Below are 13276 nucleotides of genomic sequence, written 5' to 3' on the forward strand. Positions count from 1 at the left end.
TTGCCTCAGATGCTTGCTCTATATTAGTAGAATGGCAATAAAGGTAGCTCTGATTTGTTGAGCCCCGTAAAATGTAAGTTTCCAACGGATCGGGTTCAAAAATCAGACTCACCGTTCCTGCTTTGGCACGTGGTGGCATCAGGTAGCTAGGAAGCAGGACAGCGGGCACATCCAACCTGTGAGCCACCCCAGCGCCTCTGCTCCTGGGCCAGACAGGTAGTCTTGGGTCTGGAGGAGCCGGGCCTCCTGTGTGCCGCCTGGGCCGGGGTGGGGGGTGGTCCAGGATATGTAGGAGCTGTCTTCAGGGTGAGCTCCATCTAGTGAAGACTTCATTCCAATTTGGATGCTGGGAAGATAAGTCTGCATCAAAACATGCAAATAGATAAGGATTCTGAGGAAGGGTTTGTATGAGAAATCTGCTCGTGCGTTAAAATAAGATCGTGCCTGTGATACAGCATGTGGATTGAGATCATAGCAGAACACTGGACAAAAGCACGTGTTGTGACAGACGTTTCTCAGCCCTAACAAAGGGTTTGGGACATTTGATTTAGATTATAAGAGATGCTGTCTAATGGTTCAGTTCATCTGGGGTCCCAGCTCTGGCTGGGCAGTAGAAGTGCTTTATGAGAAGGTCCAATTTCACCTCCAGAGTGTTGCCCCGAAGTGTAGGGGTAACACCCAATTTATGAGCTTTCCTTCAAAACCTTATTTTGCTTCTATTATTCACAAATTGCTTTGAACTATCCTTTTTCTTTTTTAAAATTTTTATTTTACATTGGAGTGTAATTGATTTACAATGTTGTGTTAGTTTCAGGTGTACGGCAAAGTGATTCAGTCATATATATATGACTGAATGTATACACACACACACACATATACCCACCTTTCCCCTTTGGTAACCATAAGTTTGGCTTTAAACTATTCTTGAACGTATAACTTTGGACCATAAAATCTCTTGATTTGATTGCTGTAGATTTATTAGTTTAATATAAGTTAGAATTTTCCTTCATTTGGTCTAAAACTACTACTAAAATTTTTGTAAGTCAGGTTTTTCTCCTCAACCACTTTTTTTTTTTTTTTTGGAACCAGCTTGATTTCAATTACGTTCCCCTTTGATGTGTGATGAGCACAGGGCATGGAATCAATATGTAGTGTTTCATAGGCGAAAATGATGAATTCTCCTCTATGATTTCCTTGGAGCAAACGACAGTCTCCCATCTGTTTAAAGGGGGGAGGCATTCATTATGATTTCCAGGTCTGGGTCCTGGTTTGGAATTGAGAGCCTAGAGCTCATCTCAGCAGCTGATCCAAGCCCTTCCCCTTACTGTGTCCCCGTAAGTGACCCTGAGGTCCCCCTTCCCCCAGGACATTGCTGGTTTTCACTGGCTTTACATCCCCCCAGGCGCTGGTTGGACCCTCCAAGGTTTCTCTTCCAGACCTTATACGGGTGGAACGCCTTTGGGTGTTTCATGTCTAATCCTGGGAGGTTTCCATTACATAAAAAAGTCTTGGCTATGACCATTCAATTTTTTCAATAGCCATTGAAGTGGAACCTTTTAAAACTTGGTCGTTTATAAATGCAGTCACGTATTAATCAGTTTGTCAGATGTCATGGGAATATAAGCTAGGAATTAGCGCAAATCCTGGAAATCTGGTCATCAGAATTCTTTAGTGATTCATCAGTCACAGAGTCTGACACGACTTCTTTAGAAGGTCTTGGTCATGGGTGACATTAATAGACTCTCAGTGACTGTCAGGGTCCTCTTCCAGAAAGTGGTGAGTCGGGGAACTCACACGCTTAATTGGGGCAGTATATTCTGCACAGGTGCCCAGGAGAAGTCTGTTACCATCACACAAACAAGAGTCGATGCCTGGGTACCACTAGATGGACAATCATACATAGATTATCACGCGGATATACTTACAAAAATATTTATATGCACGTAATTCTAAATAATTACTCCTATAAGTTTATGAGAGCCACACCAAAGCCCTGATTTACTTATTAAAAATTACTTTCGTGGTTTTGAAAACTGTCCAGTGGGAAAACCACTAGGGCTGTCCATTCGTGTAATAAATATTGACTGTGAGCACAGCTGGATTCTGGGCTGTTTTTCCTGCAGTGACTGTTTTAGCAGCTACAAAAATAGATGAAATACAGTTCCGGACTCTCTTTCTCGTGGCCTTGTGGGATGGGGTGCGACCCTGACGGCTCTGGGGCTCTGGTGACAGCTGCAGTCAGGCTCTTAGAGCAAGTTTCAGGTGCCCGAGGCAGGGTAAACTGAGTGAGTTTTAAAGAAGGGGCGAGTGGGGCTGAGGCGTCATGGGTCCCGTGGCACAGGGCAGGCTGGGTGGCTTAGCGGGTAATCGGTCTCCACGTCGTTTAAGCAGTAACGGGTGGGAACCCGCACGTGCTGCTGGGTCAGGGGTCTTTGATGTGTCCGCAGGAAAAGTGACGGCTTGGTCAGCCTGTCACTTGCCCTGTCCTGGAAAGAAAGGAAAGCAGTGCCGACCTGGTAAAGTGCTACGTGAGGGGTCAGCCTCAGAAGCATTTCCCCGCTGCCGGGCACCCAAGCTGGTGCCGTCTCAGCCCGCCTACCCCTGGGGCTGGGCCGAGGGGAGCGGTCTTGGGGAGGGATGTCTGAGCTGCATCTCAGGGTGACCTGAGGGGGTCCCTGAGCCCCCTGTGTCCAGGGGCTGCATTTCCCTGCCCTGTATTCTTGTCTCCCAGCTCACTCCTCCCTGCCCTCCCCGCCATCCCACTACACACACACACACACACACACATTGAAATTACGGAGAGCTCATGGGAGGAGCGTGGCCACAAACCCTTTTCCACTGGAATGAACTTGACAATGTATATATAGTCTGCGCTTAATTCTTCCCTGGATGACTGAACACTGAGTGTGATTCACTGTTGTGGGAAGCTGGCTGGTGTTTCCTGGGGATGGAGGGTGTGAACAGCGTCATATGCTGTACGGAAGATTGTTTATCTTCTGAAAATCTACTTGGAGGCTTTTTCAGGAGAGAAGCCTGGTGAGTGGAAGGACTTGGGTGTTATGGGGGGAAGGTGGTGTGTAGGGGACGAGACTTATGGGTAGAGGAAAGTAATCGAGACCTGGATTTCAGACTGTGTTGGTTGCTGATGTGAATACCCAAAATGTAAATGTGAGCATAGGCACCATTTTCTTTTTTTCTTTTTTTTGAGCTTTATTGATGGGTAATTGACAAATAAAATTGTAAGATATTTAAAGTGTACATTGTGCTGATTTGATACACGTATGCATTGTGAAAGGATCCCCCAATCTAGTTAATTAATACATCCATCACTTCACATACTTATCCTTTTTTAAAAATGAGAACAGTTCGGTTCTCCTCTCTTAGCAAATTTGAATTATATAATAGTGTTATCAACTGTAGTCACCATGTTTTACATTAGATCCTCAGACCTTATTCATCTTAGAGCTGAAATCTTTTTACCAGCCTCTCCCTGTTTCCTCCACCCCCCAGCCGCCACTTTTTTACTCCCTGTTTCTGTGACTTAGACTTTTAAAAAAAATTCCAGATGTAAATGCTACCATGCATTGTCTGTCTTTCTCTGTCTGGCTTATTTCACTTAGCCTAATGCCTTCAAGGTCTGTCCATGTTGTCACAAATGGCAGAATTTCCTTCCTTTTTGTGGTTGAACAGTATTCCTGTGCGTATGTATGTGTGTTTACACGCATATACATACCTATGTATCGCATCTTCTTTATCCATTCATCCATTGATGGACACTTAGCTTGTTTCCATATCTTGGCTTTCATGGCTAATGCTGTAGTGAACATGGGGGTACAGATACCGCTTCCAGATCCTGTTTTCATTTCCTTTTTATAGATACCCAGAAGTAGGATTATTGGATCAAATGATAGTTCTGTTTTTAATTTTTTTGAGGAACCTCCGTACTGTTCTCCATAGTGGCTGCACCAATTTGCATTCCCACCAACAGTGCGTGAGTGTTCCCTTTTCTCCACACCCTCATCAGACACTTGTTATCTCCTGTCCCTTTGATGATAGCCACTCTGACAGGTGTGAGGTGATATATGATTGTGGTTTTGATTTGCATTTCCCTGATGATTAGTGATGTTGAGCACCTTTTCATGTGCCTGTTGGCCATCTGCATATCTCTGCAAAAATGTCCTCTGCATATTTTTTAATCTGATTGTCTTTTTGCTGTTGAGTTGTATGAGTTCTTTATATATTTTCGATATTAACCTCTTATCAAGTATATGATTTACAAATATTTTCTCCTAATTCGTTGGTTGCCTTTTCACTCTGTTGATGGTTTCCTTTGCTGTGCAGATGCTTGTTATTTATTTTTGGGTTTTTTGCCTTTGCTTTTGGTGTCAAATCCAAAAAATCATCACAGGAGAGATGTCAAGGAGCTTACCCCCTATGTTTTCTTTTTAGGAGTTTTATGCTTTCAGGTCTTATGTTCAAGTCTTTAATCCATTTTGAGTTGATTTTTGTGTATGGTGTTAAGATAGTGGTCCAGTTTCATTCTTTTGCATGTGGCTGTCCAGTTTTTCCAACACCATTTATTGAACAGACTGACCTTCCCCATTGTATGTTCTTGGCACCTATGTCGTAAATTAAGTGCCCATATAAGGCCAATTAAGTGACCTTATTTCTGTGTTCTCTATTCTATTCTATTGATCTCAAGGTCTGTTTTTATGTCAATACCATACTGTTTTGATTACTATAGTTTTGACTATACAGTTGACCCTTGAACAACTTGGGTTTGAACGGTGGGGGTCCACTTTTACTCGGATTTTTTTCAATAGTAAATACGACAGTGCTGCACTTTCCATGGTTGGTTGAATCCATGGATGTGGAACTGCAAATACAGCAGAACTGTGGATCCAGAGGGCCAACTATAAGCTCTAAGTGGATTTTTGATTGCCCATAACCCCTGCATTGTTCAAGGGTCAATGGCAGTTTGAAATCAGGGAGCGTGATGTCTCCAGCTTTGTTCTTTCTCAAGATTACTTTGACTATTCAGGGTCTTTTGTGGTTCCATACAAATTTTGAGATAGTTTTTTCTATTTCTGAGACAAATACCATTGGAATTTTGACAGGGATTGCATTGAGTCTGTAGATTTCTTTGGATAGAATGGACATTTTAACAATGTTAATTCTTCCAATCCACGAGCATGGAAAATCTTTCCATTTATTTGTGTTTTCTTCAGCTTCTTTTTATCAGTGTCTTATCGTTTTCAGTATACAAGTCTTTCACCCTCTTGGTTAAATTTATTTCTAGGTATTTTATTCTTTTTGATACAGTTGTAAATGGGATTGTTTTCTTAGTTTCTCTTTCTGATAGTTCATTGTTAGTGTATAGACACAACTGATTTTTGTATCTTTCAACTTTACTTAATTCATTTGTTCTCACAGTTTTTTGGTGGAGTCTTTAGGGTTTTCTTTAGGGTTTTTGATATTATGATGCATAATATCATGTCATCTGCAAATATAGACTGTTTTACTTCTTCCTTTTTGATTTGGGTCCCTGTTATTTCTTTTTCTTGTCTGATTGCTGTGGCTAGAACTTCCAGTACTGTGTTCAATAAGTGACAAGAGTGGGGATCCTTGTCTTGTTCCTGCTCTTAGAAGAAATGCTTTTAGCTTTTCACTGTTGAATATGTTGTTCACTGTGGGCTTGTCATATATGACCTTTATTATGGTGAGGTATGTTCCCTCTATACCCACTTTGTTGAGTTTTTATCATAAATGAGTATTTGTCAAATGCTTTTTATGCACCTATTGAGATAATCATATGTTTTTTGTCTTTCGTTGTGTTAATGTGCTGTATCATGTAGATTGATCTGCAGGTATTGAACTATCCTTGCGTCCCTGGGGTAAATCCCTATTGGTCATGGTATATGATCTTTTAATGTGCTGTTGAATTCAGATTCCTAGTATTTTGTTCAGAATTTTTTGCATCTATGTTCATCAGGGGTATTGGGCTGTAGTTTTCTTTTCTTGTAGTGTTCTTGGTTTTGGTATCAGGGTGATGCTGACCTCTTTTTTTAAAAATTATTTATTTATTTTTGGCTGTGTTGGATCTTCGTTGCTGTGCGTGGGCTTTCTCTAGTTGTGGTGAGTGAGGGCTACTCTTCATTGCAGTGCGTGGGCTTCTCATTTAGGTGGCTTCTCTTTGTGGTGGAGCACGGGCTCTAGGCATGCGGCTTCAGTAGTTGTGGCACATGGGCTCAGTAGTTGTGGCTTGCGGGCTCTAGAGCACAGGCTCAGTAGTTGTGGCACACGGGCATGGTTGCTCTGCGGCATGTGGGATATTCCCGGACCTGGGCTCGAACCCATGTCCCCTGCATTGGCAGGCAGATTCTTAACCACTGTGCCACCAGGGAAGCCGATGCTGACCTCTTAAAATGAGTTTGGAAGTGTTCTCTCCTCATTTTTGGGGAATAGTTTGAGAAGGATTGGTATTAATTCTTCAATTGTTTGATAGAATTCACCAGTGAAGCCATCTGGTCCTGGACTTTTGTTTCTTGGGAGGTTTTTGATTACTGAGTCAACCTCCTAATAACTGGTATGTTCAGATTTTTTATTTCTTCATTATTCAATCTTGATAGGTTTGATGTTTCTAGGAATTTATCCGCTTCTGGTATGTCCAATTTGTTGGCATATAGTTGTTCATAGTAATCTCTCACGATCCTTTTTATGTCTGTGGTATCAGACGTAATGTCTCCTCGTTTTTTTTTTTTTTTTTTTCCTGATTTTGTTCGTTTGAGTCCTCTCTTTTTTCCTAGGTGAGTCTAGCTAAAGGTTTGTCTATTTTCTTTATCTTTTGAAAAAAAAAACAGCTCATAGTTTTATCAATCTTTTCTATGATCTTTTTAGAGTCTATTTCATTTATTTCTGCTCTGATTTCTATACTTCCTTCTACTAACTTTGGGCTTCATTTGTTCTTTTTCTAGTTCCTTGAGGTGTAAAGTTGGTTGTTTATTTGGGATCTTTGTTTTTTCTTAATGTGGGTTTTTATCACTCTGAACTTCTCTCTCTTAGAACTGCTTTTAATGCATCCCATGAGGTTTGGTCTATTGTATTTCCATTTTCACTTGTCTCAGGGTTTTTTTTTTTTATTGAAGTATAGTTGATTTACAATATTATATTAGTTTCAGGTATACAACATAGTGAGTCAATATTTTTATACATTATACTCCATTTAAATTTATTACAAAATAATGGCTTTGTTTTCCTGTGCTGTGCAATATATCCTTGTTGCTTATACATAGTTGTTTGTACCTCTTAATGTCTCAAGATGTTTTTTGATTTCTTCTTTGACCCATTGGTTGTTCAGTAACATGCTATTTAATTTCCACATATTTGTGAATTTTCCAGTTTTCTTCTTGTAACTGATTTCTAGTTTTACACCATTGTGATGGGAAAAGATGCTTGATGTGATTTCAGTCTTCTTAAATTTATTAATACTTGTTTGTGGCCTAACATGTGATATCCTGGAGAATGTTCCATGTGTGCCTTAGAAAAAATATGTATTCTGCTGCTGTTGGATGGACTGTTTTGTCAATGTCTGTTAAGTCCATCTGGTCTAGTGTGTAGTTTAAGTACAAATTTCCTCATTGATTTTCTGTCTGGATGATCTATCCATTGTTGAAAGTGGTATACTGAAGTGCCCTACTATTATTGTATTGCTATCTATTTCTCCCTTTAGGTCTGTTGATATTTGCTTTATATATTTAGGTGCTCTTATTTTGGGTGCATAAATATTTATAACCATTATTTCCTCTTGTTGGGTCAACTCCTTTATCATTATATGATTCCCTCCTTTGTCTCTTAGTACACTTTTTGGCTTAAAGTCTATTTTGTCTGATATAAGAATAAGCTACCCTGGGTTTCTTTTGGTTTCCATTTGCATGGGCTATCTTTCCATACCCTCACTTTCAGTCTGTGTGTGTCCTTAAAGGTGAAGTGAGTCTCTTGTAGGCAGCATATAGATGGGTCTTGTTTTTTATTCATTCAGCCACTCTGTGTATTTTTTTTTAATTAATTAATTAATTTATTTTTGGCTGTGTTGGGTTGTCGTTTCTGTGCGAGGGCTTTCTCTAGTTGCGGCAAGCGGGGGCCACTCTTCATCGCGGTGCGCGGGCCTCTCACTATCGCGGCCTCTCTTGTTGGGGAGCACAGGCTCCAGGCGCGCAGGCTCAGTAGTTGTGGCTCACGGGCCTAGTTGCTCCGCAGCATGTGGGATCTTCCCAGACTGGGGCTCGAACCCGTGTCCCCTGAATTGGCAGGCAGATTCTCAACCACTGCGCCACCAGGGAAGCCCCACTCTTTGTATTTTGATTGAAGAATTTAGTCTATTTACATTTAAAGTAATTATTGATAGGTATGTACTTCCCTTTTTAAAATTGTTTTCTTACTGTTTTTATATTCTTTTGTTTCTTTTTTCACCTCTTTGTCTCTTTTCTTTGTGATTTGCTGATATTTTTGGAGTGGTATGCTTAAATATCTTTCTCTTTCTCTTTTGTGTCTCTTTTATAGGTTTCTACTTTGTGGTTACCATGAGGCTTACATAAAACATCTTATAATAGTCTGTTTTAAGCTGATAACAATTTTAAGTCTGTACGCATCATTTTCCATTCTACTATAGAAGCAGCAGTGGTTTGTTGAATTGCGCATCCAGCAGGAGAAAATAAGTTAAGCATGTTTGTCACTTTCATGTTTGTAAGAATGCTATCCTGTCATATTTCTTTTAGTAAAGGAAATTTTTATTATTTGTCTTCATATCAGCCTCAATTTTTATAACAGCAGTTTCCCAAGCTTCATATACTAAGTAAAGTTGACTTAAATTTACTCCTGTCTTTTACCATACCCCAGCTTTTTGGTATTTTGGAGATTGCTGGTCACTCACTTTGCACCCACAGAGATTCTTTAGAAAGACTTTTCACATGCAAGACCCATTTCTCTGTCATTAAGTTTTTAGGGTCACAGCTGTTGCTGGGAGGCTAGATACCTGAAAGTACCTTGTTGAGTTTCTGCCAAAATAGAAGGGACCATCCTATCCCCTTACCACCACTCCCGATTCACTGGGACCCCTGAGGCACCTGGGGTAGGGCCTCTGCAGCTGGACCAGTTGGGTCTTTCTAGGGGCTACTGAATGTCTAGGGATGGCCGTAGCCTTTGATGTTCTAGTCGATATCGTGGTTAGCTGTAATAATTGGTTAAATAGTTGACCAATAGGTATTGAGCGTTGCTAAAAAAAAATATTGCTGTGTTGATTCTACCACAGTTAAGCTGCTGGTGAGTCAGTGGGAGCAGCTGTAACGTACCGGGCACTTGCCAGGTGCTTGGCCCCCCCGTGTCTCCTGCAGGATATTATCTGTGGCTGGAATGAAGATCTTTTTACCCCCATTTCATAGGCAGAGACACTGAGCCTCAGGGGAGCGAAGAGGGTCGCCCAGGGTCACAGAGTGGAACCCACAAGCAGCGTTCCGTTCTGGCCCTGAGCTGCTGCTTCCAAGCCGGTGTTCCTTCTCCTCCCCGGCTCTGACCTTCCGCGGCAATGACACGGCAGCGATCTGTATCTGCCTGCTTACCTTGAGCCTGGGACCCCTCGACGCTCTGAGAGATGAAACAACCTGGCCAAAACCCTGTGCTCGTAGGGCGGAGTGGGCTGTGAACCCACATCTTCCTGACCCAAAGCCTTTCATTCGTACTTGACCGTGAATTTTATTTATTTATTTTCCCTAGCAAAATCTCGAGCAACCGAGGAGGGTTTGGAAGCGAGTCCCTTTTGGAAACCTAAAGATGGGAGGAGGGAGGAAGGCTTTGGGAGGGGTTGGGGGGTAGGAGACAGGACCTGAATCTTCCAAAGGCCTCGGTACCTCCTGAAGACCCCAGGGCCAGCTCAGCAGCTCAAGGCCCAGCTGAGGCCAGCTCAGCAGGCCTCGGACCTGCACCTGTCCTCTCCCCAGATGTTGCCGTGTATTTGTGACTCCCAACTGACCTCTGAGAGGGAAGTCATCTGTGGAGGCTGAAGGACCTCCTACACTTCGTGTGTGTGGGGTCATCCCTGGGGTCCCCTGCTCTTCCCACGGCACCTGTGTCCAGAGCAAGGCTGCATAAAATCGAGATTTACCGTTTCTTTACGTAGCAGTGAAATCATCCTTTTCTGATGGTTGAGGTGACGGTCAAAGTTTAGCCAAGCATTTCTCTTTTCTGTCACAGCCGACCTGCCCCACCGGTGTGGCTTCCTCGAAGGCTGGACACAAATTAAAAACACAAAAAGCAAATCCTTCCCCCCACCCCCTGCCCCCAGTTCTTTTGCTTAGGACAGATTGTAGAACTGAATTCATAACTTTGCAGTCATTTCTCCACTATTCTCTGAATTGTACCTTACAGTTTACAAAGGCATTTTCATATAAATTCTTTCTGAGATCAGGTGATGTGGCTATGTCCCCCCCACCCCCATTTCATAAAAGATGGAAAAGAGCCAGGAGAGGTTGCTTTACTTGCCAAGACGGCCCGGCAGACGGTGACCCGTGACTCGCGGCTGCACTGGGGCTGCAGGGTGCTGACCGCACGCGCGCTGTTTGCTCTGAGTCCCTGGACCAGGCGTGTAGACGATGCAGATGTGAGAGAGCGATTCTAACAAACAGGCCACACCGGCCACACGGAGCTTTAAATGAAGCACTGCTGCGCTTGAGGTTCCGAAAGTAGGAGAGGTGAAGTGTTTTTCTTGGCCTCCTTCCTCCAGAAAAGCAAAACATATTCCTGCTGTATGTTTGTGTGTATTGCCGGGTAGGGGGGTGTAGGCTTTTGAAAAGCAAACTAGACCTTGAACGGGTACATCTTTTGGAGGTGATGGATGTGTTTATTACCTTGTTTGTGGTGATGGTACCAAGTGTGTTTGCGTATGTCCAAGCTCACCCAGTTGTACACATTTAATACGTGCAACTCCTTGCATAGTTAAGTGTACCTCAGTAAAGCTGAAAAGCGCTAAACTGCCACGGTAGAATGAGAATCCCTGTACGGACCCACCTGCAGTGCACGCTCATCTGAAGGGGCTGTGTGGCAAAGTGCAGTGAGCAGCCCGGTGGTCCCGGAACACCGTGGAGGGTTGGTGGCGGCCCCAGGGACCCCACCTTCCCCTGTCGCTGGCGTGTCTCAGCGCAGAGAGCAGAAGGGCACCTTGAGCTTTAGATTTCTGCTGATCAGGGTCGACTTTCCTGTTGGCCTTTGTTATAACACCACAAGTGCGTTCTTTGGAAACTGGCTCCAAGATGTTAAGATGGTTATAAAACAGGATGAATAACTCAGACCGTGAAAGATCACCGTTTAAGGAGAGCGACTTTTGGTGCTGTGTTAATGAACAGGATGGTAACAGAAGCAGGTTCTGAATGGAGGCCGGTACCCCTCAGTGCTTGGTGAGTGGGGAAACCGTGTCCACCTGCTGGGCCCTGACTGGGGGCCAACCCCACATCTCCCTGTGAGACGACATTTGCTTTCTGAGCCTCTCGGAATCGACCTTGACCCACAATCACATTGACACGTGAATTGGTGGGATTGCTGGAGGCTCCCTGGCCCGCCCCTGGCTCTCCCACCTTTCTGTGTGCAGACCCCCCTGGGCACACAGGGGCAAGCCGCGGTCAAGGACGGTCCAGGGCAGCCCCCCGGCCCATTGGGGAAGCAGAATGCTTCATCCACAGATGGGGTGTTTCCGCAGAACGCTGCTTTCTGCTTAGGTCCCCCAGCACTCAGGGAATGAGTGGGAAGTGGAGGGGATGCGAGACCCCCTCCCCCAGTCAGACTGGCTTTGGTTGGAAGCATTGGGGGTTTGTAGCCTGTGCTCTGAACCTGAGTTCTTGAGGTAGATTCTGTGGCACTTACAAAGGCTAAGAGGGACATGCCGTGCCCAGACGGCGAGAGCTAGGAAAGCCGTCGACATCTTCCCTGTCGGTAGCCTGGGTCTGTGGAGGCCTGTTTTGTGGGAGGAGCTGAATGCTTACAGGCCACCTTCAAATGACCACATCTTATCACCCAGAAGCTCCTAATGAAGACAGTTTTGCAGAACGTTGGTCATGTTTTCCCAGGGGGTAGATCCCAACTTGTGCTCGGAACAGAAGTTCCAGGAGGAAGCGTCAGGTGCGCGGTGGAGGGGCTGAGAGCCCCATCGTGTGTGTTGCCCCCTGGGCCTTAGTTTCCGGGACAGTCACGCGGAGGCATTGGGTGAGCGCTGGGTCTGTGATCTGGACATCTAGGGACAGGACTGCAGTCAACCCTGCAGATTCTGGGCAAAGGTCAGGGTGTGCGACAGCTTAGGCCCCTCCCCAGGCGCAGCAACCTCGTGGCGCCCGTCCGCCACCTGAGTCCCACCTCCAGGAAAGGGCTCCGGGGCCTCCCTGAGCTTCAGCGGCGGAGGCTGCCGGCTCTCGTTCTCCCATTGGCCCCGTGGGGCGGGCGCAGGGGGAGACGGACGCTGGATTAGGGGCTGGGGGCGGCGTGGAGAGGGACACACCACGGCCCACCTCCCTCCTCTTTCCAGAAGAGGCACACAGGCCTCGGCTGCCTCGTGCCTGCCGGCTGCACTCTGGGCTGGGCGGGCAGGTCCGGGTCTCCAGGGCTGAAAGCTCCCCGGGATTCCGAGGAGCTGGCGGAGGGGAGAACCGAAGTGTCAGTGCTTCATCAGAGACATCCCCATACCTGGTTCCCTCTGAGGGTCGTGGAGGGACCTCTGAAAACATGCACCCCGGGCCCCAGCTCCAGGGACTTGAATTTGGGGAAGCCTAGACGTTCGTGCTTTCTCTCTGGAGCTTCCCAAGCCCTTCTGATCACGAGTTTGGAAACTGCTGACCCGGACCCTGGGTTTTGCATCCCCTGCCAGCTGGGCCGCCGCGGGGCTCGTTTGGGGCTGAGGCCTAGTGAGGTCAGAGGGAGGCGCGGGATCGGCCCCCTGGCCCTGCCGGCTCCCCTTGTGCACGTTCACCCCCGCTGTGCCCTGGGCCACCTTGAAATGTGCGCTGTCCTTGCGGGGCCGCCTGGGATGCTCGGACCCCACTCCAGACCAACCTGGAGCGGGCCGAAGGGGCCTGAGCGTCTGTATGTTGACACCCGTCTTCCCTAAAGGGACCTTCTGAGGTCCTCCACTTGAGGATTTTCATATATTCACACTTCAGATAATTCATGAGCCTTTAGAAAATTCCGTTCCAGGCCTGATTACAGTGTGTGTTGGCAGTTGTGGTTTTTGATCCTTGCAGGG

General features: G+C 45.4%; 1 protein-coding gene across 2 annotated transcripts in view; it reads left to right on the forward strand.

Moving 5' to 3' along the window:
• NCK2 (NCK adaptor protein 2) overlaps positions 1-13276 on the forward strand; it is a 132821-nt gene that overhangs the window by 63813 nt on the left and 55732 nt on the right. The window lies entirely within an intron of this gene.

Source organism: Eubalaena glacialis, chromosome 14 (assembly GCF_028564815.1).
Source record: "Eubalaena glacialis isolate mEubGla1 chromosome 14, mEubGla1.1.hap2.+ XY, whole genome shotgun sequence".
Taxonomy (NCBI): Eukaryota; Metazoa; Chordata; class Mammalia; order Artiodactyla; family Balaenidae; genus Eubalaena; species Eubalaena glacialis.